Here is a 27,077-nt window from a genome sequence, read left to right as displayed (position 1 = left end):
TTGCATCCTCTGTTCAGGAGTATGAACGTAATGAGGTGTCAATATCAGATCGTGATAATCATCTCTCTGCTTTGACGCCGTGCAGCAACTCTGTCTATCAGTCAAAGAACGCTTCATATGATTTTAATAGTATCTGAAAGATAAATATCACATGCAAAACGGCAAATGGGAGAGGATGGGGACCGTTTGAGCATATCAGACTCTTAACTGCCACATTTCATCTCCCCTCATCTAATAGAGTTCTTCATCTGGGAAGGCAGGTTTGAAGAAGAAAAGAATGAATTTGCTTTCAAACTTCATAATCAGACTCAATGAGAACGCATCACTGGTGCCGGATGTGAAAGAGAAAGTACAAGAAATGAAAAGAATGAACTGTCGGCCTCATTCCACCAGTAAACTCAGATTCGAAGTTAATGATGTGCAGCCACTTTGCATCGTAATAGATGCCACAACAAATGAATCACACTTTTGTCAAGACCGTGTTTCTCCATGTAAAACAGGGCAGGAACTGTGTGCCATCGAACTAAGTAGTTCTTTATTTATTTATTATTCATTTTAGTGAATTTATGTCTGTCTTGTTTTCTCAGTTCTAGTTTTTTTTTTTTTTTCCTACTTTAGAAGTTTCGTTTTTTTCTGGTCAGCCATTGGATTTTGATTCTTGATATAAATCAATTAATGCTTAAAAATATATTTAAAATAATAGCTATTTAGCTTAATAGCTTTTTGGTTCATTTTAATTGTTTTTCTTTTTAACTAATAATATATCATTGACATGTATCCTCAACATTTATATATAGAAGAACTGTCTTTAAGTTTTGCAACAAATTTTATTTGGGATAAACCCCTTGAGATGCATAATTTCATTTTCAAGGGTGTCTTATTACACAAAAATCAAAAACATAACACAAAACAAACAACAGCAACAATCACAACAATCAAAACAACATACCCTACGACTATATTAACACATGAAGTATGAATAATTATATTTAAATACATTTATATTTATAATTACCTAGAATATATAAAAAAAAAATATATATATATATATATATATATATATATATATATATATATATATATATATATATATATATATATATATATATATATATCTCTCATCTAAAGCAATTACAAGAAGTTTCAAAACAAGAAAACAAACCTTTTTTGAAGGTCAAAGACCACACATTTAAAGGTAAATTATTCCAATCTGCTGGAGCCTTGTACCTAAATGCCTTTTTCCCAAACACTTTCTAAACTAATGGAGTGAAAAAATAATTTGCAGAGTGTCTTAAATTATATGAAGAAGAGTATAATATCAAATTCTGACGCAAACAATAAGGATAATTAAAATGAATACATTTGAAAATAAATTGCAACCAGTGAATATGCCTTCTGATACTGAGTGGAAACCATTTAAGTAAATCATACATAATACAGTGATGTGTATCATATGAACATCCAATAACAAATCTGCACAACTTATTATAGGCTATAGTAAAAGGCAAAAGATTAGTTTTTTTTCAAACTTTAAAAGAAAAATGTTTTTTTGATTGATACAATACACTGATTCCAAAATTAACCTTACGAACTATCTAATCAATGTGAAGTTTAAAACAAAGTTCAGGATCCAGCCATAAACCCAGATTTTTAATTTGATCCACTCTGTGCAGGTATGTGACATCATTATACATTATTTTTATATTATTAGATTTAAATTTAAACATACACTTAGTACCAAAGATCATGGTATGAGATTTACATTTGTTCAATAGTAAATTATTAGAATAGAGCCACTCTTGTAAAACATTAAAATCTGATTGAAGCATATTTTGAATTTGAGTTAAGTGAGGATTTGAAATATAAATGACAGTGTCGTCTGCATACAAATGAAAAGAACAATGCGAAAGAACTAGGGGAAGATCATTAATAAAAATAGAAAAAAAGAAGAGGACCCAGTATTGAGCCCTATGGTACCCCTCTTTCTTGAATAAATAAATCAGATAGTTTTCCTTGGAAAGCCACACATTGTTTTCTATTATGTAAATAACAATTAAACCACAATAAATAATTTTTAGAAAAACCAACTGCATACAATTTATCCCATAATAAGTAATGATCAACTAGATCAAAGGCCTTCTTAAGGTTGATAACTATAGCCCCTATAAGGTCACCACTGTCTAATGCAGAATATACATCATTACTCAACTTTCGGCCTAAATCCAGATTGAAATGGTGATAAAATATTATTATTTTCAAGACACATTGATACCTGACTATAGTGAACTTTTCAAATACTTTAGCAATAACAGAGATTCTTGATATTGGTCTATAATTTTGTGGATCAATAATATCCCCTCCTTTATAAATTGGTTTTGAGAGAATGGACAAAATATTTTAACAGTTCTATACAGTGGCTGGTCCCTGTGACTAACATAGTATTTTTTTTTTTTCTCTTTTGTGTTCATCAGAAGAAAGAAAGTCACAGAGGTTTGGAACAACTTGAGGGTGAGTAAACAATTTTATTTTCTTCAGGATTATCATTTTTAGGTGAGACTCATATTAGGCTCATATTAGCAATTGACTTGGTCTCCAAATTATAGATTCATTATGAACAAGTCTTTAGGTCTACAAGCAAACATATTTTCCTATTGAATAAGCATTTACAGAAATATAATAATTTGTTTATTATTATTTATTAATACATTAAAATAACCTAATAATATGAATTATAGAAACTAGCTTGCGTAAAATAGAAATATTACCAAAAACCCAGTTTTAGACATAAAATATTAATTAGTAAAGTAAAATTAAAAAAGTAAAATTATCTATAATATTATTTAGTCATTTCACATTGATCTGCATCCCATTTTAAAATGAACTTTACACAAATTAAACATAACAGAAATAGTCGGAGCTATAAAAAAAAAAGACTAAACATGGTTAAACGTTTTTGGATTCACTCACTTCACTCAGTATGGTTGTTAGAACAAAATAATTTTCAAAACCTGGCATTTAAAAAAATACATTTTTCACTGTATTTTGTAATTGCTTTAGCAATTAAGCAAAAAAGGCCACTTACAATTCTTCTTGACTGACACGGGCAAAGAGCTTAAAGTGAATTTACAAAAAGTGTAAAGAGACAAATTACTTCTCTATAAATTGAAGGAAAGCAGGTGATGGATTACCCAATGGCATGGGAATCTCCAGCTCAGTGAAGTATCTAACATTAGCATTTTATGGAGAATGCTTCCCCTCAGAGCATCTCTCCCAGGAAACCAGTAACGGCGATGGCTGCCATGGAAAGCTCGGGTTGTTCTTCAAAGTCAGCTGGCAGCAGGACTCTGCTCATTCTTTGACTTGCTCTGTGTGCGCGATGAGAATTTGGCCCGAGAACAACAACTTAGAGCCAGGAATCCAAAGAAGCAACAAACAGTCTAGGAGCAAAACAAGGAACCCTGCACCGAGCCCCCCGCACAAGCCCTGTCAGACACACTGGCCCCAGGCGTACACTTGCTATAATTCCCCTCTTCCTGCTGCCGCTACACACAACCACTTTACCCAGCTGATACTGCTCACTTGCCTGCCATCACATTAATCTAAAATAGCTCCAAGGAACGGTTGGAGACTTTTTTTTTTTTCAGTATTTTCACAAATATTTACTTGCCTGCAAATTACCAAGGAGGAGTGTATAAATGTACATGGAACTGAATACACTGAAATTTGCAAATTGAAATAAATTTGTAGAAAATGTATTATTTTTATTCAGCAAGTGACAGTAAGAAAAAAAACTGCACTGTCCAATAATAAAGCTGTTTTGTGTAAATTTGCTCACTTGACATGCACTACCATGGTAAACAGCTCTGACACATCATTCTCATCCTTACCCTCTGTACTATAATGGTCACTGTACATATATGCCTCATTCTCTGTATAATGAACCTTCTATATTTGTACTCCTTCATTTACACTGAGCTGGTCTCTGCTTTCTCTAAGACAACCATCTCTATGCACTTTTTTATAGAACCACAGTAATATTTTATATATACACAACTATATTTATAAACTGTGTTATTTGCACTTCTGGTTGGATGCAAAATGCATTTCATTGTCTCTGCTGAATCTAATTTAATCTAAAGACATTGAAATATTACAAAGATTTCTGTTTCAAATAAATTCTGTTCTTAATAAAAAAAATATATATATATCATTGTTTTCACAAATATTAAGTAGCTCAGCTGTTTTCAACATTGATAATAATAAGAAATGTTTCTTGAGCACCAAATTTAGCATAGAATTATTTCTGAAGGATCATGTGACACTGACGACTGAAAGCACTATATGAATGTTTAAAAATGCATATAATATGTCTGAGAAAATGCCTCAGTAATTTTACCAAAAAATGTACAAACTTCTTCAAAGAGAAGTTGTTTAATTCCTTCTGCAGCACAGCTGTGCTAAAAATAAACTATTATAATGGCATACTTTCAAAGGTTATTATGACTTCAGTAAAGGCACCCAAGATAAATATCGTGAAAAAGTATTTTTTTTTTCTTGTAACTTATTTCAAAAAGTGAAACTTTAATATATTTTAGATGCATTACATGTAAAGTAAAACATTTCAAAAGTTTTTTTGTTTTAATTTTGATGATTAGAGCTTACAGCTCATGAAAGTCAAAAATCAGTATCTCAAAATATTAGAATATTTACATTTGAGTTTCAATTAATGACCATCCCTACAGTATAAATTCCGTGTATCTCTTGTTCTTTGAAACCACAATAATGGGGAAGACTGCTGACTTGGCAATGATCCATCCAGAAGACGAACATTGACGCCCTCCACAAAGAGGGTAAGTCACAGAGGGTCATTACTGAAAGGTGTGGCTGTTTACAGAGTGCTGTATCAAAGCATGTTAAATGCAAAGTTGTCTGGAAGGAAGAATTTGGGTAGGAAAAGGTGCATAAGCAACAGGGATGACCGCAAGCTTGAGAATTCTGTCAAGCAAAGCCGATTCAAACACTTGGGAGAGCTTCACAAGGAGTGGACTGAAGCTGGATTCAGTGCATCAAGAGTCACCAAGCTCAGACGTCTTCAGGAAAAGGGCTACCAAGCCACTTCTGAACCAGAGACAACGTCAGAAGCGTCTTACCTGGGCTGTGGAGAAAAAGAACTGGACTGTTTCTCCGTGGTCCAAAGTCCTCTTTTCAGATGAAAGTAAATTTTGCATTTCATTTGGAAATCAAGGTCCCAGAGTCTGGAGGAAGAGTGGAGAGGCACAGAATCCATGTTGCTTGAAGTCCAGTGTGAAGTTTCCACAGTCAGTGATGATTTGGGCTGCCATGTCATCTGCTGGTGTTGGTCCACTGTGTTTTCTGAAGTCCACAGTCAACGCAGCCATCTACCAGGAAATTTTAGAGCACTTCATGCTTCCTTCTGCTGACAAGCTTTATGGAGATGCTGATTTCATTTTCCAGCAGGACTTGGCACCTGCCCACACTGCCAAAGGTACCAAAAGCTGGTTCAATGACCATGGTATTACTGTGCTTGATTGTCCAGCAAACTCGCCTGACCTGAACCCCATAGAGAATCTATGGGGTATTGTCAAGAGGAAGATGAGAGACCAGACCCAACAATGCAGATGACCTGAAGGCCGCTATCAAAGGAACCTGGGCTTTCATTACACCTGAGCAGTGCCACAGGCTGATTGCCTCCATGCAATGCCGCATTGATTCAGTAATTCATGCAAAAGGAGGTCCAACCAAGTATTGAGTGCATAGAAATGAACATACTTTTCAGAAGCCTGACATTTCTGTTTAAAATATCCTTTTTTATTGATATTATGTAATATTCTAATTTTCTGAGACATCTAATATTCTAGTTTTCATTATCTGTAAGCCATGATCATCAAAATTTCAAGAAATAAAGGCTTGAAATATTTCACTCTATGTGTAATGAATCTATATAATATATGGGTTTCACTTTCTGAAATGAGTGACAAAAAATATTTACCTTTTTCACGATATTCTATTTTTTTGAGATGTACCGAGCAATAGGAATGTTCTGCTTTCAAGTGAAGTCAGAGTTCCTTCAGTGAAAAGGCGTCTGGGGACCGCTCACATCTCACAGAACGGGTGGATTGTGTCATGAGTACCTAATTCACCATGGTTCATTTACCTCAGAAATTGCCATAAATGGTGAATACCGAATACATAACATTTCCCCACTAATCAGTTTAGAATAAGTCACTCGCTAAAAAAACTTGTCATTTGAGTTTATTTTAGATGAATTCTATAAAATCATCTGACATCAGACTGCACTCACGCAAGTAAGATTGTGTAAGTACTGTACAGAATACAATTATGTCGCTATGGTCACTATTGCATCAATGCCACAATTAAATGACCCCCAAAGCCTGTACCTGATAGGTCGCCAGGGTGTCCATGGCAACTGACACTCAGATTTTCACTGGAACAGCAGGATGAAATACAAGTTATGTCTGTCTCACCGGTCGAATTTAATCCAGCATGTTTGTCCAGACCACACAGGACTTCTACACAAAAGATTCAGTCAATGCACTAACAAACAAACAAAAAAAAAACTACAAAATGTTCCATAAGATTACTGTTTTATTTATTTAAATATTTTATTTATGGTGTAAATAATTTTTAAGTAATTTTTTTTTTAAGTAAGTAATTTTTAGCTACTAAATGTAACTATATTTTTCAAATGAGTGTAATGTTTTTCTTACATTTTTTCTTAAAAAGTAGCATTGAAAAGATCTATTCATTGTAGTGAATCAGTTCATTCATGGTTCAAGTTTAAAAACAAAAACTATTCACGGATATCCTATTCACTATTCATGGTGACATCCTTTCAAAATGTACTAATATGTACACTTTCGGTATATGCACTCTTTAGGGGTAAATAAGGTACAAAGGTGTAAGGGTACTACCAAAGTGACAGCGTTTACCTTTTTCTTGCTGCATTTTAGGTCTTCGGTCATACTTTATTTTAAGGTCCAATTCTCGCTATTAACAAACCATTAACTACGAGTTTGGCCTCAATAAACTCCTAATTTGCTGCTTATTAATAGTTAGTAAGGTAGTTGTTAAGTTTAGGTATTAGGTAGGATTAGGGATGTAGAACATGGCCATGCAGAATATGTGCTTTAAAAGTTCTAAAAAAGGCCAATATATGTTAATAATAAGTATGCTAAAGAAGAAAGGAAAGGAAAGGAACGGAAAGGAAAGGAAAGGAAAGGAAAGGAAAGGAAAGGAAAGGAAAGGAAAGGAAAGGAAAGGAAAGGAAAGGAAAGAAGGACGTGTGGCATTCCATACTTGGAATTTGTGCACTGCATTTAACCCATCAAAGTGCACACACACAGCAGTGAGAAGTGAACAAACACACACACCCGGAGCAGTGGGCAGCTAATGCTGCGGCGCCCGGGGAGCAGTTGTGGGTTCGGTGCCTTGCTCAAGGGCACCTCAGTCGTGGTATTGAGGGTGGAGAGAGCGCTGGACATTCACTCCCCCCACCTACAATCCCTTCCGGACAAGAGACTCAAAACCACAACCTTCGGGTTACAAGTCCGACTCTCTAACCATTAGGCCACGACTGCCCCTTAATAGTGAGAATTGGTCCCTAAACTAAAGTGTTACCAGGTCTTCTTTATTATGTGTGGAAAGTCTGTTAAAATGTTTGTGATCTTCACCTTCTACTAGTTGTACTTCACTAGCTTTACCGATAAATACAACAAGAGATTTTTGATAGCACAGCAACTAAATAGAGTAGCATGACTAAAGTTGAGCTACTTTAAGTGATTAGTATTTGGACTGTGTTGTGGACATGGAAACCTACAGCCCCACAGAAACACAAAAACAAAAAAACATTAAAAATATCCGGCTGCGAGCTCAGGGCTGTGGTACAGGCATAACGTGACAGAGGTCCCTGAAGCTCATCTCTCAGATGGCCGGCGAGATGGAATTCCAAGCAGCGGTCAAGTCATGCCCTGAAAAACAAACACCACTGGGCATGTGTCAGCTCTCAAATTCACATGCACATGAACATGTACAACTGATGCCTCAGTTCTGTTTGAGAAGAACATGTTTCCGACAGTATTGAGGCAGGCTGGGGGAGAAGAACTGCTATATCGCTTGACATAAGGTCTTATTGGAAAGTCAATATAAATTCCAGTGAGAAATAGTGTTTTAGAAATTTCTAAACTGGAGTAAACGAGATGGAGTGTCTTTTTAAAAGCAAAACTAGAGAGTGGCTTGCTGGTTAATACATGTTTTTGGACACATTACACAGCCTTGTGCCATTTCTGACGCTGTTCCCCCTTCTTTTCACTATTGTTTTCTGTCTCTTATCCATGTGTCCTTATCAACAAGCTGTAAAAAAGGCCAAAACCTACTTCTAACTTCAGCTAATATCAGTTTGATAACACTCTTCAAAATGCTCCATTAAAAAAAAAAAGTGCTTTGTTTGGGGACTTAAAGACAAAAACATGAATAAAGCAATGAATTTTAACATGCCAGGGGAAACGGTAAACGTGTCAACTATTATTTAGAATTTCTTTTCATTATATTTTTCTTTGACATCAAATTAATTTCTAAACTTGAAGTTCAAATATTAGATACTAGTCATATTTCTTAAAAGTCTATAGGCCTGTTCACACAATAACAAATATTGTGAAAATATACTGTATGCAATGTGGGAAATATAGTGCAACTAGAAAGATTTGCGTTTGATGAACCACTGCTTCCACAGAGATTTTGAAGTCACCTCGAAGTAAAATTTCCTATGAAGTTATGGGAAAGGATCTGTGAATGTCAGTGAAGTGATGCAACTGGCATAGGTCATATGACAAAACCAACATGGTGAATGAAGTACATTGGGATTACATTCTTACTATATAGAACACACTTCATAATGACCGTGAGGTTCATTCCTCATGAAATGTATGTAGAACCTACTCAGAATGCAATTTCAGATGAATCCAGAATCGGCTCTCGTGTCTGTACTCTTGTATTTTGGTGTTATTTGATATACACCCTAGCAAATACAAAACTCTGAATGACTGTTTGAAAATATGTAAATATCGTTTGACTTTTTTCAACAGTCGGGTATCAGAAGCAGAATGCTGTGCAGTGTTTTATATAAAGGAGTTTTTCTGTAAGCGCCACCTACTTTCAGAGAATGAATTTACATTTTCATTCAGCCCATCTGCCTTTTTTCACACATAGGTCTGAACAGCCAAATCATATGCGGAAATCAGTCTGAAATTTCATTTAAAACATTCATGCTGATGTGAACCGGCCTTATGCCTACATTGTTTTAACAAATAAAACATACGCATGAATGAATTGTTCACAATAACATCAATAACGTGTTTAGAAAATAGATAGTGTGAACTTTAATTTCATTCAGTAAGCCGAGCAGATCATGAGGTTAAAAAATAACGTAAACAAGTAAAAATGTTAAAGTGTCTTAGCATCACCTGCTCAACGCTGCAGCATCAGCAAATACAAGCTCACAATCTCAAATGGGCTTTTACCCATCCGTCTCTCTTTCTCTGCTGTGGGTTTATGTAGCTTATAGATCTATAATTGACCAAGTGTGTTTAACAACAGGTTTCTGAAGTAGTGCTGTCAAATGATTAATAGCGATTAATCGCATCCAAAATAAAAGATTCTGTTTACATAATATATGTACTGTTTATATTTATTATGTATATATAAATGCACACACATGCATGTATATATTTAAGAAAAATAAGTTGTTTATATTTTAAATATATTTATATATAATATAAATTATATGAATATAAATATATACATTTAAATACATGTAAATATTTTCAATATATATATACTGTATGTGTGTATTTATATATACATAATAAACATACACAGTACACACACAAATATTATGTAAACAAAAACGTCATTAATCATTTGACAGCACTATTCTGATTAAAAAAATCTAACCTCAGATTTCAAGAGTATTGGACTTCCAACTACACAGGACACAGGAGTGGAGAGCATAGTTTGATTGAATGAATCGGAAAAGAGGTTTGTGAGGAGGTGTACACTCGAGAGATAATTTGTGCGAGTGGCACTATGAGCCGGCAAACACACATACACACACACACACACACACACACACACACACACACTCTTAGCGCGGCACTGGCTCACCTCCTGAGGCAATCATTACAGGGATTTGTTCTGCTTGCACTTATAGTTTTAGCAGATCAATCGGAGAAGCATGCGCTAAAACCCATTATTAGTTCTGAGGGCAACGTCTTAGTTTCGGGTGGAGAGGGGGGTGGATTGTCCACACTGCTGCCTGTTTGAAACGTGGCTCTTTAAGAAGCATCCATGACTGTGAACAACATTCCCCGGAGATGAATGAGAAAATCAATTAAGAGGTGAGAAGCGTTTAGTGCTATCAGTACACGCAAAAACAAATTAATTTAGTGTAATGGAGGCGCCTGCCCTCAGAGATTTCACTGCGACTGTGAAATAACAAGAATATGTTTCATAACATCATATGAAACACATCTATCATACAATGACAGAATCATAATAGACATCTGACATGAGTCTTCATGCAAATCTAAAATTAATTTATAGGCTCCTCTTCAAAATCTAAGGCATTGCCAACAGAGGAAGCCTATATGTGTGGGTTTCCGATGCAAGATAACATGTAGTAATATTCCGGGTTCAGTAAATTAAGCTGAATTGACAAATTTGTTGCAAACTGTGACTTACTGCAAAAAATTAATTTCTACTTGTCCATCCTTTTCTTTAAAACAAATAAAAATCAGGCTTCCAGTGACGTGAATAGTGGCAATTTGTTAAAAGGTTTCAATAGTAAAGATGTATATAATGTGTCCACATTTTACATTTTCTGTGTAATTATGTCCAATTTTACAACTGTTACCATGACAACGTAACATCTACAACAACTATAAAATTATTTAAACAGCTTTATAGCTTAAATGATACACAAGCTTTAACAGAAGAATTAATGTTAGTGCTTTTATTTTGCATTTTAAAAATAAAAAGCTTCACATTTCAACTAAGAAATCCTTCAAGAATCAGCCCCATTCACTTGCATTGTAAATGCTTCACCATAAAAAATTTTCTCTCCTATTATTTTTTATTTATTTATTTATTCCCAGAAAAAAACTTTTTCCATAATGGGACCAGTGTTCAGTTACATTAGTTGTACATAAGTTACAATTTAGCCTAGTTGTGACACACTACTAAATGTTTGTGGTTTGCACTATTAGGCTTAAATGAAACATAACTCTACATATAAACTAACCATTTACAGAAGCCTCTGACCAGTGGTTGGAATAAAACAACAGATTGATTGAATTGCATCAAGCTCATGTTTTACCTGACTCCATCCTTTAGACATATATGATGGCGATGGCATAATTTACACCTTATGTTAAGAGAACATTATGTAAATAAATGAAAGTGGCTCTTCAGCACAAACCTGATCTAAGCAAACTTGTGTGCATTGCTCCATGCAGTGGATACTAAAAATTCATGTTAACAGCGAATGCGAAAATTATTTAAAATCTTATCTTATCTACAGAAAACAGAGGAAAGGAGCTGTGGCGTTCCATGCAAAACTGTGAAAGTTTGATCTGTGGTCAAAAGCCAGAGGGATGGTCCAAAAAAGATGCGTTTTGCATCAACTGGCAGACTTTTGCTGACAAAAATATCTGGGTGCAAGTAAAATGGAAAAAGAGTACATATTGATCATTTGCATATATTATCGATATTTTAACAATACAACGCTGGTTGAATATCCGCAAACCTATCCTTTAAATGCAGAGTTAGTTATAAACTAGCTAGTAGTTACAAAGCCACAAGTGTGGAACTCACGTTCCATGAATGGCTAGTGCAACCCTAGGTGATTGGACAGGATGGGTTCAAAACTGAGACAGATTTGTGGTGTCAGACAGAAGGTTTGCATAATGCATCATTCAATGAGAAAAAAAATGTGCATTACGTAGATGTTACATTGGCATTAAAGACATTTCCATTTCACATTCCTCTTTACGCACAGTAAATTTCAAGCATTTCATGCCTCTCAAGATCTAAAGAAGCCTGCACAGGGTGTGAGATGAAGCCTGCCCTGGGAACCTTCATGTCAGCCAGTTGGACACTGCTTCCACTGAGTGAAGTGGAAGGGGCAATTGGGTGATGATCTGCAAGAATGTGATTATATAACTAAATGCATCATGTTTGGCTGTTTTTGATCTACTGCTAATTGAGCAAAAGTGAGTCTGTTTCACGTAGGGAAAGGCAATGAGATGGAAACTAGGCCGTACATCAGAGAAATGACATTGTGTCCTGCCACTGGCCTCTCTGACACTCAGGCCAGCTTATGTAAGTTACCCTCTCTCTCTCGGTGTCTTTACGTCAGGAGTGCGGTGAGGCAGCTCTTAGTGTACAGAATGTAAAGCATTCAAAAATTATGTAAAAGAACAAATGAACTGGTAAGCCCAGCTTTTAAACTGCAGAGAGAAAAAAAAACACATGGATGGAGACGAGACAGTATGAAAACTACACTTTAGAATTGAGTTAGCCCCGTCGACTGGGAAATCTCATTGGTCTAATATCCTGTTTCTCACAACACAACATATTACATGTCAAATATGTTCTGATTGGCAGTCTGACATGTCACGCAGCATTTGACAAACTGGTGCAGGCAGATGACTGCACTGGTTAGAATGCAGTGTTAGATTTCATGAAGTAAGATAATTTATTAGAAAAAAATAGGAATTACAGGAAAAAAAAGTATTTAATCTTTACCTGATTATTTTTCAGGAGCAAATACAAATCACCAGACGATCACAGACCTGAAAGAGAAAGGCAGAAAGACGAATGAGGACATCTTGGTGAGAAAGGGACAATAATTTACATTGCAAATACATACATATTGTTGATTTTAATTATGATTTGATGATAAATAATAAATAACATTTAATAACATTTTTAAACCATATATTTACACCACATGTACTTTTTGTACTTGTAAATTAATTAATTCATTAATTAACTAACTAACAACATATTCATACATTTGCCAGACACATAAGACCTTTGAATGAACCATGAAGGTAAAAAAAAAAAAAAGTTGATTTAAAAAAAAAGAAATTGTGAAAGCAATCTTAGCAAGTAAATATACCTTTTCCCTTCATACATTCATAGAAATGTTATTATAAAACACTACAAAAACAATAATGTCAGTAATGTTGTTGTTATGTGTCAAGTACTCAATTGTACTAGGGTGGCTGATATGATCAAAAGCTTATTCACAACAACAATTCATATCACAATATAGTTGTTTTGTTATTTTATTTTATCTTTTTAATTAAGAAATAAGAACAAAAATGCAAACAATATTACAACTGAATAATCAAAACCACTGTAAGGGTCTTCACTGTATTAAATATAAAGCTACTAATGTTATTGAGTCAAGAGTAGTGTGTGATTTTCTTTTTGTTGTTTTATAAGCATTAACAGCATAGCAGCAAGTATATTAGACTGATATTACTTTAAGGATCTAATATACAGATACAAATTAGATTTTTTCCCCAGTTGTTTACTTTTACTTCAGACATAACCCACTAAGTGAATGTGTATGGGCATTTTGACATCATTTTGTGTGTATTTGACCATTCAAGCACAACAAGCAACAAAGGAGAACTAAATTCAGGATCGCATGCAGATTTCTGTGTGTGTGCTTCAGTCATATGCCAGACAGCATGAGTTCTTTTTGTGACTTATTGCACTTAATAACTTTTTTTTTTTTTTTACATCGAACATGTCCTATGCTTTATTTTCTTATGCATATTTCTTTTTAACAAGTCACAACTTTTAACAGTCCTGCGTTTTATTTACACACTGCAATATAGACAAAATTAGCAAAATCTCTAGCCACAATACATACTGTCATAGCACCAAGCCCTAATTTTATTCAAAAAGTTCTAGGACATTGAGCTCTGGAATAATATCGAATGCATATACACAACATAAATAGAAAACTTAAAAAGAAGACAAGAAAAACAAACAAAAGTAAAAGTTCCAAAATGCTAATTATGAGGTTCCACTTGTCTGTTTGAGGAACGTGATGCATCTGGCATCCTGTTTGAATGTGCAGGTAGGAGGTGGGGGGTCTATTTCCTCTCCAAGGGCCTACAGACACACTCCCTACCCACATAGTGTCTCTTTTGTTCTCTGATAAATTGACACTGCCAGTTCCCCACGTTGCCAAGACATGAGGAAAACCGCCAGGAAAAAGAAGTAGGTGCAGCGCCGCTACATGTGATTGGTATCACTTCTGACTGACTCTCTTCATGTTTTTATCTGCACTGTCTCCACAGGCATTAATTTCAAAGCTCTGATTGAGGGTGTTAAGACAAAAAAAAAACTCATTGTGTTCAGTCAGCCATCCATATCATTGAATAAGTTGTATCCTGCCAGATAAGCCAACAGTCTAAATGCTCATCAGTGATTCAATTCTTAACTTTACGTATTTACATATAAGGTTACAACAAAAAGCCCGTTCATGGCCATCCAGGAACTACCAGTACAATGCACCATAGAGAAACCTATTTTACAAACATGTATCCTGAACAGTGTTATGTTAGTATCACTAATATAATTATAAAGTTTTTGTTATTTAAGTTTAAAGTTTTTAAGCATTTAGTATTTTTTGCCATTTTTATATATTATTTGGGATTTTTTACATTATGTATATGTACAAAAAGAAAATGTTGCTTTGGCAGCTAGCTGAAATAAAGTTTAAAAACATATATTTTATTTTATTTCAGGTAATGTTTGTTTTATTTCAAGTAATGAAATTTTATGGTTTAGTTATAGTTAATGATAATAACCCTGATTCTGAATAAGGTTTCATTGTCTCGTTAAGAAAACATTTTTGGCTCCTACGGCATATTTTGCAATTAAACCAAGGAAAACAAAATCAGCCCATGACACTTTTGCCTCAAAACCCCATTTTTCAAGCAGCGCAGAAGAAAAGCATAATGCGATTTTTAGAAACTCCAGCCAACAAGAACTGAAATACGGCTCAAAGAAATCTAGTTGAAAGCTGGCAAAGTTTCTATGCCGTTGGAATCACTACACTAATAAATGAAATAGACTCATAAATTCTGCATGGCCAGTGGCCATAAGTGAATCCATAACTGAGGAAAAATCTGTTGCATTCACCTCTGTGTGACGATCCTTACTTATGTAATTGGCAAAATAATTCTTTTTCTTCTTAGAACATTATGAAAACCTCTCTTTGCAAAATATGTGACTCATTGTATTGGGGAAAAACAGTCATTATTTATTCACCCTCATGTCATTCCAAACCTGTATGACTTTCTTTCCTCCATGAAACACAAGTGTGAATGTTTAAATAATATCCTGTCCACTCTCTTTATTTTCAGTATAATGAAAGTGAATGGTATCTGGAAATGTCAGGGGCCAAAAATGCTTAACTAATGCTTATTGTCACATAGATCTTTTCAGAACTAATCCAAATGAACTCACTGACTCAACTTGTGACTCAAATTATGATTCAATAATAGTAATTTAATTTTGGTTGAGTGAGTCTCTTTTGTGGAATCCCAAGATAAGTTATTGTATGCATGCAAACTCATTTTTAGCATTGAGCTCTCTTTGCTGAGGTGGATCAGGGCCTATAAGAAAATTAAAAAAACATTTAGGTGAATTCACCTTCACTTTTTTCCTTTTAACTCTGTATTGTGCAGAACAGAAATAACCATGACCATGAAACACACACACAAATATATGTATTAGGGGTGTAACGATACACGTATTCGTATTGAACCGTTCGGTATGAGGCTTTCGGTTCAATACGCATTACAATCCGAACGATTCGTTGGACTAATCCTATTACGTTTGGAAAATAAAAGCTTAAAGTGTGTGAAATATCAGTGCCACTGCGCTCAACAACGCAGCCCAAACGATGTAACAGAGTAATGCCATTTCTCCATTACTCTGTCATTCTGTTTTTACTTTCACTTTCTGGTAATAGTGAATTGACTGAGATTAAGACGTTCACCGGCATAAATCTTGCAAAAAGTTTGCACGTGTGCAAACCCTGGTGCAAATGCGTGCTTGTGTGATATCCATTGGCTCGCCTTCATGGTTTAAAACAGAAATATTTCCAACATTGCTACGCAACCAATTGTCCCACCTCCCGTATCGAAAACGTACCGAACCGTGACATCACCATGTCGTATTGAACCGAACCGTGAATTTTGTGAACCGTTACACCTCTACAATGTATGTATGCATGCATGCATGTAGCCTATGTATGCATATATATATATATATATATGTGTATGTATATATGTATATATGTATGTGTGTATATGTATATATGTATGTGTGTATATGTATGTATATATATATATATATATATATATATATATATATATATATATATATATATATATATATACACACACATACAGGTGCATCTCAAAAAATTTTTTGTTACTTATTTCAAAAAAGTGAAACTATCATACAGTGGGTACGGAAAGTATTCAGACCCCCTTAAATTGTTTACTCTTTGTTATATTGCAGCCATTTGCTAAAATGATTTAAGTTTTTTTTTTTTCTCATTAATGTACACACAGCACCCCATATTGACAGAAAAACACAGAATTGTTGACATTTTTGCAGATTTATTAAAAAAGAAAAACTGAAATATCGCATGGTCCTAAGTATTCAGACCCTTTGCTCAGTATTTAGTAGAAGCACACTTTTGATCTAATACAGCCATGAGTCTTTTTGGGAAAGATGCAACAAGTTTTTCACACCTGGATTTGGGGATCCTCTGCCATTCCTCCTTGCAGATCCTCTCCAGTTCTGTCAGGTTGGATGGTAAACGTTAGTGGACAGCCATTTTAAGGTCTCTCCAGAGATACTCAATTGGGTTTAAGCCAGGGCTCTGGCTGGGCCATTCAAGAACAGTCACGGAGTTGTTGTGAAGCCACTCCTTCGTTATTTTAGCTGTGTGCTTAGGGTCATTGTCTTGTTGGAAGGTAAACCTTCGGCCCAGTCTGAGGTCCTGAGCACTCTGGAGAAGTTTTTCGTCCAGGATATCCCTGTACTTGGCCGCATTCATCTTTCCCTCGATTGCAACCAGTCGTCCTGTCCCTGCAGCTGAAAAACACCCCCACAGCATGATGCTGCCACCACCATGCTTCACTGTTGGGACTGTATTGGACAGGTGATGAGCAGTGCCTGGTTTTCTCCACACATACCTCTTAGAATTAAGGCCGAAAGTTCTATCTTGGTCTCATCAGACCAGAGAATCTTATTTCTCACCATCTTGGAGTCCTTCAGGTGTTTTTTTAGCAAACTCCATGCGGGCTTTCATGTGTCTTGCACTGAGGAGAGGCATCCGTCGGGCCACTCTGCCATAAAGCCCCAACTGGTGGAGGGCTGCAGTGATGGTTGACTTTCTACAACTTTATTCCATCTCCCGACTGCATCTCTGGAGCTCAGCCACAGTGATCTTTGGGTTCTTCTTTACCTCTCTCACCAAGGCTCTTCTCCCCCGATAGCTCAGTTTGGCCGGACGGCCAGCTCTAAGAAGAGTTCTGGTCGTCCCAAACGTCATCCATTTAAGGATTATGGAGGCCACTGTGCTTTTAGGAACCTTAAGTACAGCAGAAATTTTTTTGTAACCTTGGCCAGATCTGTGCCTTGCTCTGAGCTCTTCAGGTAGTTCCTTTGACCTCATGATTCTCATTTGCTCTGACATGCACTGTGAACTGTAAGGTCTTATATAGACAGATGTGTGGCTTTCCTAATTAAGTCCAGTCAGTATAATCAAACACAGCTGGACTCAAATGAAGGTATAGAACCATCTCAAGGATGATCAGAAGAAATGGACAGCACCTGAGTTAAATATATGAGTGTCACAGCAAAGGGTCTGAATACTTAGGACCATGTGATATTTCAGTTTTTCTTTTTTAATAAATCTGCAAAAATGTCAACAATTCTGTGTTTTTCTGTCAATATGGGGTGCTGTGTGTACATTAATGAGGAAAAAAAATAAACTTAAATTATTTTAGCAAATGGCTGCAATATAACAAAGAGTGAAAAATTTAAGGAGGTCTGAATACTTTCTGTACCCACTGTATATTCTAGATTCATTAAATGTAAGGTAAAACATTTCAAAAGTTGTTTTGTTTTAATTTTGAACTTAAAGCTAATGAAAGTCAAAAATCCTGTATCTCAATATATTAGAATATTTACATTAGAGTTTCATTAAACGACCATCCCTACAGTATAAATTCCGGGTATCTCTTGTTCTTTGAAACCACAATAATGTGGAAGACTACTGACTTGGCAATGATCCATCCAGAAGACGAACATTGACGCCCTCCACAAAGAGGGTAAGTCACAGAGGGTCATTACTGAAAGGTGTGGCTGTTCAAGGAGTGCTGTATCAAATCATATTATATGCAAAGTTGAATGGAAGGAAGAAATTGAGTAGGAAAAGGTGCACAAGCAACAGGGATGACTGCAAGCTTGAGAATACTGTCAAGCAAAGCCGATTTAAACACTTGTGAGAGCTTCACAAGGAGTGGACTGAAGCTGGAGTCAGTGCATCTAGAGTCACCACGCTCAGACGTCTTCAGGAAAAGGGCTACCAAGCCACTTCTGAACCAGAGACAAAGTCAGAAGCGTCTTACCTGGGCTGTGGAGAAAAAGAACTGGACTGTTGCTCCGTGGTCTAAAGTCCTCTTTTCAGATGAAAGTAAATTTTGCATTTCATTTGGAAATCAAGGTCCCAGACTCTGGAGGAAGAGTGGAGAGGCACATAATCCATGTTGCTTAAAGTCCAGTGTGAAGTTTCCACAGTCAGTGATGATTTGGGCTGCCATGTCACCTGCTGGTGTTGGTCCACTGCTGACAAGCTTTATGGAGATGCTGATTTCATTTTCCAGCAGGACTTGGCACCTGCCCACACTGCCAAAGGTACCAAAAGCTGGTTCAATGACCATGGTGTTACTGTGCTTGATTGGCCAGCAAACTCGCCTGACCTGAACCCCATAGAGAATCTATGGGATATTGTCAAAAGGAAGATGAGAGACAACAGACCCAACAATGCAGATGACCTGAAGGCCGTTATCAAAGCAACCTGGGCTTCCATAACACCTGAGCAGTGTCACAAACTGATCACCTCCATGCCAAGCCGAACTGAGGCAGTAATCTGTCCCTCAATGTGTGGAAAGGAGGTTTTGATGGACTTCAGGAGAAACTCCGTTGACCACCCCCCACTGACCATCGACAGCTCGACTGTGGAGAGAATCAGCAGCACTAAATTCCTGGGGGTGCACATCACAGAGGATCTCACCTGGACCACCAACACCATGTCACTCTCCAAAAAGGCACAACAGCGCCTACACTTTCTCCGCCGGCTGAAAAGAGCAAGTCTCCCTCCACCCATCCTCACCACATTCTACAGAGGCGCCATTGAGAGTGTGCTGACCAGCTGCATCACTGTCTGGTACGGGAACTGCAGTGCTGCTGACCGCAAGACCCTCCAGCGGACAGTGAACACAGCTGCAAAGATCATCGGTGCCCCTCTCCCCTCCATCCTGGACATTTTCCTTACATGATGCTCCAGCAAAACCAACAGCATCGTGAAGGACTCCACCCATACATCCCACAGTCTCTTCCAGCTCCTACCATCAGGAAGACGGTACCGGAGCATTAGACTGCTCAACAGCTTCTTCCCCCAGGCTGTGAGAGCCCTGAACTCAAACCACCCCTCCCCCCTCTGAAACCCCATAAAAACCCCTACCTCCTGAAATATGGACCACCCCCCACCCCAAACCTTACCACACCAAAGAAAAAAACTGTATGGAACTTTTTTGTGCAATTCGAAGTGTACTACACACCGGTGAATGGGCCTGTACAAACCACCTGTAGTAACACACTGTCCTCTATGTGCACTAGACACTTTACACACACTGCTGCGTGTACTCAATCCCACAAAAGACTCAGCAATATATGTATGTTTACATGCTCATGCACTACAAATCATTCTGCACTGTTCCCCAACCAGCTGCTTGACTCAAAATGTTTCTCTTTGCACATGTACAGTATTTATGTGAAGCATTCGTATAGTTTGTATTTTTTGTCTTTAATTTTTTTTTAGTTTGTATAGGGTAAATATTTATATATAGTATACTTATAGTTAAAATCTGTCAGTAGGTTAGTTGTGTATAGGTTTATAGTGTATAGGTGTATAGGTTTATAGTGTTTTTTATAGGTTTATAGTTTTTTTTACTTCATTGTTGTATGTCTGTATTTATGTAGCACCGTGGTCCTGCGAGGCACAACATTTCGTTCCACTGTTGGTTTTATTGGTCTTCTGAAGTATTCTAATTTGTTGATTGAATTGGTGGGTTTTTGTTAAATGTGAGCCTAAATCATCACAATTAAAAGAACCAAAGACTTAAACTACTTCAGTCTGTGTGCATTGAATTTATTTAATACGAGTTTCACAATTTGAGTTGAATTACTGAAATAAATGAACTTTTCCATGACATTCTAATTTATTGAGATGCACCTGTATATTAAGAACTTTTTTCTGAAAATAACAAATAAATTGTGCACATTCACATTTATTCAAAGAATAATTTTTACTAAATTTTTTCTGCTCTTTCTGGTAGACATTCTTATTTGTCATTAACACATCTAATGCTGGCTTTGTAAGAAGATGACCATGAGAAACAAGCCATTTTGAATCCAAAGCACGAGGACGGCAAGCAAGCAGCCAAATCTGTGATAAAGTGAGGTGAGAAACATTCAAAAACACTGCCTTGAATTTCGCATGAGGAGCCCTAAATTATTCCTGTGCTTACCGTTGACTCACTTTACTTCCTCCAAATTTTCATTCTGTGTTTTTTCTCTCCTTATCTCCTCTGTAATTCTCAGTCGCATTCCCCATAATTTTACCTACATGTTTTTGTGTATTTTCTACATCTTTCCATTCTTTTCTCTCTACTTTCCGGCCATTTCATTGTTTCCAGGGAATATTCTGCATTGCCAAACTCAGTTAGACAGGCGTATGTTAAGTTGTGAATGATTGATGTGCCATTGACTTGGCCGGTCTCTCATCTTGCCATAGGCTTAAATCATTCATACGAACATTTAACAATATATCCTTTGAAGTCGAAGGCCTTCAGGAGACGAGTGCTTTTATTTAGACTATTGGTTTAATGCTGATGAACTTAATGTGTCTAAATCATTAAAATTGCACTTATAATAAGCGCAATACGAAGCAGTCCTGATTTACTCTCTGTCAGAAGTATGAGTTTACTGCCTACAGGGAGTTACACTTGTTTTGTATTATATTCTCCAAAGTAGGCTGCTTTAGCTCTGCCTTAACAATAACCACACAGATGCTAACACCCTAAGGAATAGCTTGGCTGAGATCTATTCCAGAGTCTGTTCTGGTAGGTGGGTGTGTGTGTGTGTTGTGTTTTGCAGAGATTGGGGACTAACTGTACCCCACAGCGCTGTACCATGGGGCAGGACTTTCTATGTAGTCCGCCATTGATCTCAGGAAGCGACTGGTGTGTATAATGCAATTTATCAAATCAGCATCTGTCATCCTCATGGGACACTCTGACACGATGCAAATTCACTCCACACCATCCAATAAAACATCCTATCAGCCTCAGCCATTAACATGATGGACTGCCCTCCGGTAAGTAGGATTGTGGATCACAACAAGGACTTTTATTAAATGCTAAAACAGCTGGACAAACTCATAACTCTCATTTTTGAGGTAGTTTTTTTGGCTTGCATGTTCAGGACGTTCAGTAAGCCCACCCTCTCCCCACCCACCCGTCCAATCCTAGTTTAAGAGCATGCAGGAATGCCCATAACGCGAGGAATTTTAGCTACAATTTTCAGCTACCAGAAATTTTCCTTCCATATTTGGCCTGACAGCACGAGGATTTGAAAATCCAGCCCTCCTCTTGTGTCTCTCTGCCTTCGATTTCAACTCAGTGTTTAACAAAAGAGTACCATCCCTCTCAAGAGGCCATATAAGACTCTGGAAAAAATAATAAAACATAGCAAAAACTGCTCAATTAAAACAGGGCATAAAATAACAAATGTTAATATTGCTGTTCACACACAACAGTTCAATTTTTATTTTTATTTTCAGCAAGAATGCATCATTTTCCAGCAAGAATAAATCAATTAATAGTGACGGCAAAAATATGTATAATGATTTCTATTTAAATTAAATGCAGTTGAACTTTGTTTGATCAAAGAATCCAGAAAAAAAAATCACAATTTCAACTACAAATATTAAGCAACACAACCATTTTCAACATTGACAATAATGTTTCTTGAGCACAAAATTAACATATTGTGATTTCTGAAGGAGCCCTAAAAAAGATCAAACCAGAGGATAATTCATTACAGCTGCGAAACACGCTTTATCTGTATGCCAGTACAACTCATTTTACTGGCTTGATGAAGCTGAATCGTGAAGTAAATCACCTAATATTACAAAAGCCCTCACGGCTTCAGTCTGATGACTAGCGTTCATCATCAGCGCCCCAACAGCACTGCAAGAGCACTGAAGAGATTATACACATGAAACCTCAGGCTTTACACATGATTTCCCTCAACTAACAAGGCGTAAACTGATTAAGAATGTGGCAATATTACAAATTCCGGTCAATGTTGATAGGTCAATATTGTTTGGTTTACTGATAATTTTATTACAATTCGATGAGAATCTTGCTTAAATTATTAAAAAGATGCTAACAATGACAATCACTTGTTTTATAAAATGCAAGAAAACCAAATTTAGGCACTGCAACATTATATTTTACAGCATCAAAAATGGGTAGTAAATTTCTGAGATTTTACAATTGATATGGTAACAGTATAAATCAGCAATACTTAATTAGCCGCAATATTATATTTTATCTCATATGAAAACATCTCATATTGCTGCTGTTGAAACCAATCTATTATTATCTATTCTATGGCTGTGGTACGAATCCGGACTTGAGACGTTTTTCTATCGTCTCGGACTTGTCTTGGACTCGTTGGTATTTGGACTCGGACTCGCCAAATGTTCTAGTTGGTCTCGACCGAGTCCAGCTATATATGCTTTTTTTCTCTTTCAAAACAAAACCATTAACCATTAAAAACTAACCATAGATTGCTTATCTATAACTTACAACGACAAATTTTATGCAATAAACATGGGACTTTTATTTACAATTTTATTACCATGCTATAAGCTTAATATAAAATAACAAAGTTACAAAATGTTTAAATGTATTTTTTTTGAAAATCAGCAAACACTGTGGAACCAAATGAATAAGAAACAGAACGAATAAGAGCAAAACGAATAAAGCCTGGAAGCACGGACTACACCTTGATCTAAAACAAAATAAATAAATTACACAAAAATTGAAATAAAGTAAAAATAAGCAAACACTGTGGCTATGGCTGGACGATTTTTCAGATTTTATCGATTAATTCGAAGTTAATGTTTTGCCACAATTTTATTTTTTATAAATCGAGGAATCGCGATTTTGAATAGAAATATTACCAAACGCTAGAATCAGACACTTTGACAATAACAGTAAAGAGAAAAGAACGATCCAACCGCATGTCGGTGCACATGCTTAACCGCTTACGTGTGAAGCTCTCTAGGTGCCATTCACACAGAATGTGCTTTTGTGTTGACTAAGAAGCGACGCGGGCAGTGGAATAGGAAAAAATGCAAGAAGATGGGAGTTAAACATCTTTAAATAACTAGAGCGCCACGTTTTTAGAAAGCCGTTTCATGCACAAAATGCTGCAAGAGCGCAACTGTCAATCGCGTCCATGTTTACATAGAAAAAGCAATGGAAAAGCAGCGTAATCGAATAAAAAACCTGTGAAGACCTACTACTGTATGTCTGATTTTTCATGTACAAAATCGAGAATTGGTCAAATATTCTGAGAAAATCAAGATTATTTTTTTTTTGCCATATTGCCCAGCAATAGAAACAACTAAAAAAAAAAAAACTTCCAATTTTTAATTTCTTTAATTTTTCAATCTTTAATTGTCTGTTTTCTAACTGAACTAAATGAACACCTGTAAGACTGATATACATCCCTCGGGGATGGGGGATATACAATTATATAACACCTATATTATATGGCCTAAGGCAAACAGCAAACAAATGCATGCGCGGCCACAAACAGACACACAGACCTGAAGGTGTTTATATGCTACACAGCCTTGCTTGGGAGGGTTATATTGTACTGTGGTTTCTTTAGTTGGTCTCGAAACTTGGTCCTGGAGGGCCGGTGCAGAGTTCAGCTCCAACCCTTATCAAACACACCTGAAACAGCTAATCTAAGCATACTAGAAACTTTCAGGCAGGTGTTTTGAAGCAAGTTGGAGCTAAACTCTGCAGGACACCGGCCTTCTAGGACTGAGTTTGGACACCCTGCTTCAGAACAAGTAACAAGTTCAAGAATGGGAACATGATGATTTTTTTTACTTATATTGCTTGTTAACTCTTTGCATTTTTTCTTTGAGAATCTCCTTTCTGATATTGCTCCACTATTTTTCGCCGCAGCATTGGGGGAATTGGTGATCCTCTTGCCATCTTGACTTCTGAGAGACACTGCCACTCTGAGAGGCTCTTTTTATACCCAATCATGTTGCCAATTGACCTAATAAGTTGCAAATTGGTCCTCCAGCTGTTCCTTATATGTACATTTAACTTTTCCGGTCTCTTATTGCTACCTGTCCCAACTTTTTTGGAATGTGTAGCTCTCATGAAATCAAAAATGAGCCAATATTTGGCATGCCATTTCAAAATGTCTCACTTTCAACATTTGATATGTTATCTATATTATATTGTGAATAAAATATAAGTTTATGAGATTTGTAAATTATTGCATTCCTTTTTATTCGTAATTTGTGCAGTGTCCCAACTTTTTTGGAATCGGGTTTGTAGATGCAACCACTGTCATAGCCTTCAGTTTTTCTTCAACTTGCATAAAATACAGTGCCTCTGGGCAGCATTAAACAGTCTATATAAACAGCTTCTGTGTTGCCATTGCAGTGCAAAGACGGTATTATTTAAAGCTGATTATGTTAACATCTTTTTACCCTAACATTCCAGCTTGGCCAGTAGCTTCAAAAGTCCCATGTCCGGATGACTGTGAGCAATGATTGCCACTGTTTTGGTACATGGGACATGCGAATGTTTGCACCCACAGTTCAGACTCAGAATGAGTGCGTAAGAGAAAACATCACCATGACAAAAACAAAATGCACATGTGTGGAGTAGCTACAATCCAGGCTTTTATGCTTTTAGCTGCTATACTCAAATAAATTTCATTCTAACCCACCCAACTCAACTCTCCTTTTAATGGCCTCTCTATGCTTTCAAACCTTTTTTAAGCCCGTAGCACACTAATGCCGCAGGGCAATGCATTAAACCCTTTGTTTGACCTTTTGTTGTTTGTTTTCATTCCCTCTTTTTTTCCATTATCCTTAATAGGACAATGATATAACTTAAACCATAACGAGGAATTGACCAGCTTTGAGGCCTAGGCTGGATATTTCTATGTGTAGCATCAAGGGCAGTGATCTAGGAAGCCCTGACCCCAAACATCATCCATGCGGAGCTGCAGGACAGCTGTAATCTCACCCTCTCGCATCTCTTTCTAGCCAAAAATTTAGAACAGAGCAGACAAGCACCCCAGAAAAAAGGCTTTTACTGCAGAGCTCTTTGGATTCAGTATGATCCTTCTTAGCTCTCGCTGGAATACCTCGGATCATCCCAATCTATCCAATGATGTGTCAGTTAGGAGTTCTTTGAAAATATAAAACTCTATCCATGAGAATTTGTATTTTTGGTGTACTTAATCCTGTTTGTCAGGGTTTAGGCTTATAATGGCACAGAACAGCCATGGCCCCTAATATAGCCGGTAATACAGTCTTCTATTTCTGCCCACGTTTTGTGAGTGGGGCAACACTGGGAATCTTACTTTCACCGCACTTCTCTGGGGTACCACATTACTGACTCATTGCCTCAGTATGACCATGCACAGAAATTACAAACAGATTACATGAACATGCAAACAAAGCTAAAATTCCATGAAGTTTTTTTAATTCAGATGATGTAACTTCAACACAATAGATTAAAAGGACAGTTCACCTAAAAATTAGCATACACAATAACAGGGAATGGTGACCGGGGGCTGTAAAAACATAAAATGGGTACCGAAACAACTTTTTCTCAAAAAAAAAAAAAAAACTCAATTTTTGAGAGTCATTTGAGAGTTTTGGACGATGAATGGAGATACACTTTTATTCCCCTCTGTCAGACTTAAATTGATCAATTTCACTTAAATTTTACAAAGTTATTGGTTTCAGAAGACTTGACATTTAGTGTATATCTTTCATGGTGCATTAGTCTTTAGTCTCCGTTTATTTTTACTGTATTGAAAAGAGCAGCGTGGAAATTCTATTAAACATTTCATTTTGCAGAAGAATGTCAAATGGGTTTGGAATGATATGAGCATGAGTAAATGATGGCACAATGTTCATTTTGGGGTAAAATATGTCTTTAAATGGAAGTAAATTAAAAGGTAAGACAGTACAATAATATAATGTTGTGGTATTACTTGAAATCATATTGTAATATATTTCTTATTTTTATTTAAATGTTCTAATTCCTAAAGAAAATAATATTTGGAATGGAATATTTCAATTAATTGGACACAATAGTGATTCCCTGAATTTATAAAAATAAATAATCCTTTTTTGTTTCAAATCAGCGTTCAGCTAAATAAATCTCCATCAGACTAAATAAGCTCTAATTCACAGTCTGGCTCTTAATGCATTATAATGATTTGAAAACAACAATGACCGAACATGAGTGAATGGCTTTTGTTCATTGGTAATTTCCCAGCCTTTGATCTCTATAAAATGAGAGTGCAGC

General features: G+C 36.3%; 1 protein-coding gene across 4 annotated transcripts in view; it reads right to left on the bottom strand.

Annotated features, from left to right (window-relative positions):
- Window positions 1-27,077, bottom strand: part of lpp (LIM domain containing preferred translocation partner in lipoma) — a 232,146-nt gene that overhangs the window by 183,141 nt on the left and 21,928 nt on the right. For all 4 annotated transcript variants that reach the window (XM_079431836.1, XM_079431834.1, XM_079431835.1 and 1 more), the window contains exon 2: window positions 12,841-12,887. The gene's annotated coding sequence lies outside the window, so the exon portion shown is untranslated. The remainder of the gene's footprint in view (window positions 1-12,840; window positions 12,888-27,077) is intronic.

The sequence above is a fragment of the Barbus barbus genome (assembly GCF_936440315.1).
Source record: "Barbus barbus genome assembly, chromosome: 13".
Taxonomy (NCBI): Eukaryota; Metazoa; Chordata; class Actinopteri; order Cypriniformes; family Cyprinidae; genus Barbus; species Barbus barbus.
The sequence above is the reverse complement of the archived record's forward strand: the minus strand, read 5'-3'. Positions and strand labels throughout refer to the sequence as shown.